We start from the raw sequence: 6880 nt of genomic DNA on the forward strand, positions 1-6880 counted from the left end.
TACTTTCTGTACGAACCATTGAGCCATAAAAATCATGATTCAAGAATAACTATGTCGTCGCGTTTAAAATATTACTTTTACTGGTTTGCCGCAAAACGAAGGAGCTCTCGTACCAACTCGACACTTACGTATGCTAATTATTTGGGCGGTGTTAACAACAACTTCCCTTAAGAGCTGATGTTGTTTGTTCGCATTGTCTTCGATTTCTAGTCTTCATTTTATCCTCGTTAGTTTCATTTGAAAAGTGATGTTGAAACCAGGGAGACCTACGAGGGTCCAATTTAGTTGTGTTTTATTAGTTTGATGCAACGACGCTTTTCTCCGCTGTTCTTATCACTGTTCCTAAGCTCTTATTGTGACTTCGACCTAACTCGTCGTTCGTGAGTCTAAATCTTTGCTGAATTTGTTTCAGACACATTCATCTTCGAGTCAACTTCTTGGTGATTGGATTATCAAATCGAGCTATCAGCAGTCTCCTTGGATTGCTCCGTTTAAGGCATATTGCCAACATTGTGCCACACTGAAGCACGAATTAGTCAGGATCCCACAATCATAAGGAACAAATTATCAGCGTCTGGTTGATAGTTTTGGTGTCCTTTTTCATTTAATTTTATCAAAGACAATTTGAGGTAGACATTCGATTGATATATAAAAGAGATGCTTTCCGATGCAAAGATTAAATGCTTCTAAAGCGAGAAAGACATCAGGCGTGTAATAAGTTTCAGGATCTTGCCGTTACACTGCTTCTCGAAGATGGCTTAAATTCGCTTTAAGTTCAACTAATTATTCTGACAAGCCTCTTTATTATTATTATTATTATTATTATTATTATTATTATTATTATTATTATTATTATTATTATTGCTTTTAGTAGTGGTAGTAGTGGAGGAGGTGGTGGTAGTTGTAGTGCTAGTGGTAGCGGTAGTGGTAGTGGTGGACGGTAGTAGTAGTAGTGGTGGTAGTCGTAGTGGTAGTAATGGTAGAGGTAGTAGTGGTGGAGGTGTTTGTAGGAGAAGTAATAGTGGTAGTGGCGGCGGTGGTGGTGGTTGTGGTAGTAGTGGTGGTAGTGGTAGTAGTGGTGGAGGTTGTGGTGGTATTGGTTGCAGCAGCGCGGGTAGCGGTTGTGGTAGTTGTTGTGGTAGTGGTGGTGGTGGTAGTAGTGGTGTGGTAGTAGTGGGGGAAGGGGGATGGTGGTGGTGGTGGTTGTAGTGGTAGTGGTTGTAGTAGTAAACGTGATGTTCACAACTTGCCATGAAGAGTTTCCAAAAGATGAAAACACTTTTGTCTTAAAGCAATGACCTGTCACATCCTACCAGTTAGCGAGTGAAAGCCAACTGAGATTGGCCTTAACTGCATGAATTTTTCAATGCGACGATCTTTCAGTTTTATAAATTCAGTTTTAGTACGGTGTCTTCAAGGCTCATAGTAAACTTTTGAAGATTAACATCACTAAACCTTAAACGATGGAAATTTTCCAGTTCCCGTCCCGATGATCATTAATAATGAGCGGCGATTCAAAAAATAACATGAAAATTTCAACTCGAATGACTTACTCAACCATATGAGTGGTCTAAGAACTGATAACATTAATGACTATCACGGATTAAAAATTCTGAATACCCTAATTCCCTCTTGAAGGCCTCGGAGATAACACTTTTTTAAGACAAATAATTATTCTCCGTCACTTTTGGATAAGATTAAAACAGCGTATATCCGTTCCAATTAATTAACATCGTTGGGTAAAACACGAGAACAGGAAAATACGGCATTCGCTATCTTACATCCAAATTCCAATTTCTTTTAGTAACAAGGTGATCAAAAAGAGGAGTAGTTGTCACAGAAAATCCTTGCGATGAAGCAGGCAAAGGGGGTTATCGATCGGATGTTCGCCAATGGTTTGTGTGATCTTGTCTTGTTTTCGATCTTTTCCGGCTTTCACTAATTTATTTAGTTGTCAGTGATAGGGGAACAAAAATTCTCTATAATCAAGAACCAAGGAAAGTTAATGCCTTTATGTTTTCCGTCAACCGTAAGTTTCCATGCCTTCACACAAACAAGAACAAATTAAACGAAAGTGGTTTGAGCGTGCTCGTGCCATTGAAATTCTAGGAAACCAGAGTAATTAATAGTTTCCTGATAGCAACAGCAGAATCGTTAAGTAAATTAAAGTCAAGGTTCATCTCCTGTCAACCGAGCCTAATTAAAGATCTTAACAACATTACAGCATTCAGCGCTGGTCATATTTTCTTTAAATCAATTAAAAGAGTGAAAAACGACATTGCTTCCTGACACAAAAAACTCTACACACAATGATCTAATTGTGACTTGGAACTTTGTTGGGATTTTTTTCACCCTTTCCCTCTCTATCACATACGCCAAATATTTCGTGAGGCTGGAACCAGACGGGTTCAGTATTGTAGCGTTTCAGACGTTTAAATCCATTAATAACCGTCAAATGCGATCGATAGTCGTTTTGTAGATGTTTCAATGGAGGGTTCTGTTGCCCTGTCGCTTCTCTCGCCCAATAATTAAAATTTCCTCTCGCATCTCTTCTCAGTGACCAAAACGTAGAATTGGTAATAGACCTTGAAGTTACCCGACACTGTTTTTGGCAACAGACTGCCATCAATATCCTTAGTTGCCCTTGGTCGCCGGGGAGAGCAAAGGATTTGCTTTACACTTTTTTGCATTATTTATTACAACTGTACCATTACTTCCAACAAAACATCACAGTACTTACATTCCAGCATTATCTAAATACTATGAGTAATCATTGATTATGAAGTGCGTTCGTTGGGAGAACTTTGGACGTTGGAATCACTAGAGACGATGCATTTATGTAAATAACGTCTATCGAACACATGATTATTGTTGTGTAAGGTATGTAAAATATGGCTCAAAATGGAAGGTTTAACTTGGAGTAAAGAGGTGACGATGTCACAAAAACTAAATTTGCGAAAATCTGGAACGATCCGGAACTGAGAGGTTATCATGACTGAAAAATGTCCCTTGGCAAAAAAACTGCAGTGTGTTAATGTTAATCATGCTACAGGTTAAATTTAAATTCAGGTTAAAATGATTTCAACCTACTGTATAATTCATGTTTTCATGAATATAATCAAATTCAAATATTCTCAATGACCATGGACAGTTTGATATGTAGATCTCGTGAGAGTCCCCATTCTGATGTAGTTTGAATGTTACTGGACTATAACGTGTGGGTTTTGGGGACAAAAAGCAGGGGCACCCAACGGATCTGTTCCTCACTTTATCTGTTCCCCAGAGGAATCTAGCTGGCTGGCAAAAATACGGGTGTTCCGATGAGCTGGCTGGGAAATTTATCATTGATAGAGGTTTTGCCTGGGAATTACTGACTTTTTCTAGCATTTCAACCCGAGCTGGCTGTAGAGACTCTGAAGACTGAGAACGACAAACGACGGCAGGTCAGAGTGATTGCTCTTGCGGAAAAAACCTGTGTCGGTTTTTAAAAGCGCGCGGAGGTTCCACAGATCGACGAACACGGATTGTGCAGTTTTCCTCATTTACATGTAAGATTAATTTCCATTGTTATTTTATCTGTATGCTGAGATTCTCGTGATGTTCTTCTACACTGAATTGAAATGAACAGAGTGAATTTAACAGTATTAACTTGTATTTTCATTCACAGTTTTTAGTTTCGACCAGAGTTTCGACGGTGTACAATGTGTTTGGTGTTAGCGTTTTCGGAGGTATAAGACTTCCTATTGTAGTTGTTTTAATGCTTTTTTTCGGTTATCTGTATTAGTCAAGTGCGTGATGATCTTTTACAGTTGAAGCGAATTGAGCCAACGATCGAATTGTAAAAAATTGACGGCAGTACGTATTTTTCTTATTCGTGTAGGCAGCCACGGGATCAACCAGGTGCTTTCCTCAAACACAAGGTAAAAATCAAGAAAAATTCGCACTTATTTTAATTTAGTTTATTTCGTTAGAAAGACGATTTATTACTCTCGAGAATTCCTGCGAAGAGATCCTTTTGTAAGAACCTGTTGGCAGATATTTGGCATAATTAAGCCTTTAAGCCTGCATCCAAGCATCCCTATTTTGCCAGACAAAAAATATATATATGTTCGTATATGCAGGCTTTTACTATTGTTTTTTTTTTCTCTGACTAAGAAAACTTTGTTGGTTTTGGTCAGACTGTGGTTTTAATTGTGAGAATGCTTCTGATGATCAGCTGTTTGTATTGGGTAGAGTGCTTAATTAAGACATACTATTGTTCTTACAATGTATGATTCTGTCAGCAATAACTGTTGTCATCAACACATACATTGACAAAACAATTATTTGTTATTGTGACCAACAGCACTAATTTTTTTTTACTTGGCAGATTGTTTTCTTTTCCTTTTCAACAATCACAAATTATCTTTAGTCATACACATGTACTTTGTCTCTGTACAAAGCCAAACTGAGTTAGGCTTGTGAAGATGGGCATTCTTTGTTTGTTCATTCTTACAACCCTCTCTCTTCCATCAGGTTGAGTTATGCTTGTGACGATGGCCATTCATTGTTTGTTCATTCTTACGACCCTCTCTCTTCCATCAGGTTGAGTTAGGTTGTGACGATGGCCATTCATCGTTTGTTCATTCTTACGACCATCTCTCTTCCATCAGGTTGAGTTAGGCTTGTGACGATGGCCATTCATTGTTTGTTCATTCTTACGACCATCTCTCTTCCATCAGGTTGAGTTAGGCTTGTGACGATGGCCATTCATCGTTTGTTCATTCTTACGACCATCTCTCTTCCATCAGGTTGAGTTAGGCTTGTGACGATGGCCATTCATTGTTTGTTCATTCTTACGACCATCTCTCTTCCATCAGGTTGAGTTAGGCTTGTGACGATGGCCATTCATTGTTTGTTCATTCTTACGACCATCTCTCTTCCATCAGGTTGAGTTAGGCTTGTGACGATGGCCATTCATTGTTTGTTTATTCTTACGACCATCTCTCTTCCATCAGGTTGAGTTAGGGCATTCATGGTTTGCACTGAGAACTTTGTTTCCTTTGTGGCCCTCTATTCAGTTGTCTATTAAGTTTCAATTCTCCTTTAATGTGAATGGCTGCACATCCGTGTCATTGGGAGGAAGACGCTCAACAGTTGTTCAGTCATGGTAACATTTTAAATTGTATTAAAATGATTTATGGCATGGAGAAAGTCCATTCATTTTGACCAGTTTAAGTGCTAGACCTATATGGCCTGCAGAAATTTTACTGATCTTGTTATCCATCCAGCTCAAGATGTGACTGTCATATTTGGCGAGTCAAGGGAATTTTTTTTTTAATTTTTCAGTTGATCTGGAAAGATATATAGCTAAATTTGTTGACTGCTCTGCACCATGATGACAAATAGATCTTATTACCTTAAGCTGTTTTTTTTGCCAATCCGCAAAGACATTCATTATAAATAAACATGTTTCAACTTAAGCGTAAGGTTTCTGCATCTAAGAATTACAGGGGCTCGAGTCTACTTTTTACAAATACTAACAATCACAGGATGCCTACATAATGTGTTTGACCCTTGGTATTATTGAATTTAGAAGCAATGTATGAGAATAGCAAAAAGTTCCATATTATTGTACAATTCTGGGATAAATGTTTGCATATAAGATGAGAATAAACTAACCTTCATCCGAAATGTTTTTCTGCGTTGTTATTGTGGCTGCTTGTGGGAAATTTAGCGATTTCAAGGACGTGTGTTGCTCTGGTAAAAATTGCTACAATTTGCCATTTTCAGCCATAATAACAACAGCACATCATTTCAGATAGTTTATCCTCATCTTGTGTAAATATTTATTGCAGAATAGTACAATAATAATTATGGAACTTTTTGCTATTCTCATACATTGCTTCTAAATTCACCCTTTGTGTGGGTCCCCTGTGATAACAACGATTAGTGAGTCCATAGCTAGATCTGAAAACTCAATCAGCATTACTGCTGGCTCTACCCAATTAATATTGGTCTCTAATTTATTTCCTTTTTAATTATTTTTCAGGCTACCATGGAAATAGCAAGGAATTGGACATTAGCAATTGTGTAACTGAAGACATCAATAAAAATGTAAAATGAAGAGCTATTTCAAGGTTCCAGTTGTTCTGCCTTATTGGAGACAATACAGGTTTATCCTAGCAAGTATTTTATTGCTTTTGTGTACAATGTTGCTAGGTATTATGAATTCTGTGCTCGCTCTCCAGGGTGACAAAAGGCTCCTAAAATTCAAACTGCTCGAGACAGCGGTACATGTAGAGTATCATACTAACACAAGAACTACAGCTGTGTGTTTCACATTATCGTTCCATTATCATTATCAATATAAGTATTGTTATTGTTATCATCATCATCATCATCATTATTATTAGTAGTAGTAGTAGTATTATTCCTTCCATTTATATATATATATATATAGATAGGTATAGTAAAACGACGAAGATTTACGGAGAGACACGTATCCTCTGGATCCTCTTACTGGGAGTTCATCGTTGGGTAAACTGCTTTTATTCTCACTATATATATATATATATATATATATATATATATATATATTAATTAATTAATTAAGTAAGTAATTAAGTAATTAAGTACTTTAATTCCTGGCTGGGAAATAAATTTGATCAGCTGGCTGGGAAACCAACCAATTTTATCTAGCTGGCTGGGAAATTTCTTGTGTGTCTTGCTGGGAAAGAGGAACAGATATTTTTTTCCCAGCAACACTGAAAAACACAATAACATTTATTTTCATTAACTGGGGTATAATAATACATTTTACAACAAATTGGTCGTTGGGTGCCCCTGAAAAAGGTACCTTGAAGTTTATTACCAACTCAAGGCAATTGCGTGTATGACA

General features: G+C 37.4%; 1 long non-coding RNA gene across 1 annotated transcript; it reads left to right on the forward strand.

Annotated features, from left to right (window-relative positions):
• The first annotated feature begins 2417 nt into the window (after window positions 1–2417).
• On the forward strand, window positions 2418–6482 carry LOC138012589 (uncharacterized). The gene is made up of 4 exons (XR_011125060.1): window positions 2418–3548; window positions 3668–3728; window positions 3881–5149; window positions 6032–6482. It is a non-coding gene; the product is annotated as an uncharacterized lncRNA (long non-coding RNA).
• The last annotated feature ends 398 nt before the right edge of the window (window positions 6483–6880 follow it).

The sequence above is a fragment of the Montipora foliosa genome, chromosome 8 (assembly GCF_036669935.1).
Source record: "Montipora foliosa isolate CH-2021 chromosome 8, ASM3666993v2, whole genome shotgun sequence".
NCBI classification, from domain to species: Eukaryota; Metazoa; Cnidaria; class Anthozoa; order Scleractinia; family Acroporidae; genus Montipora; species Montipora foliosa.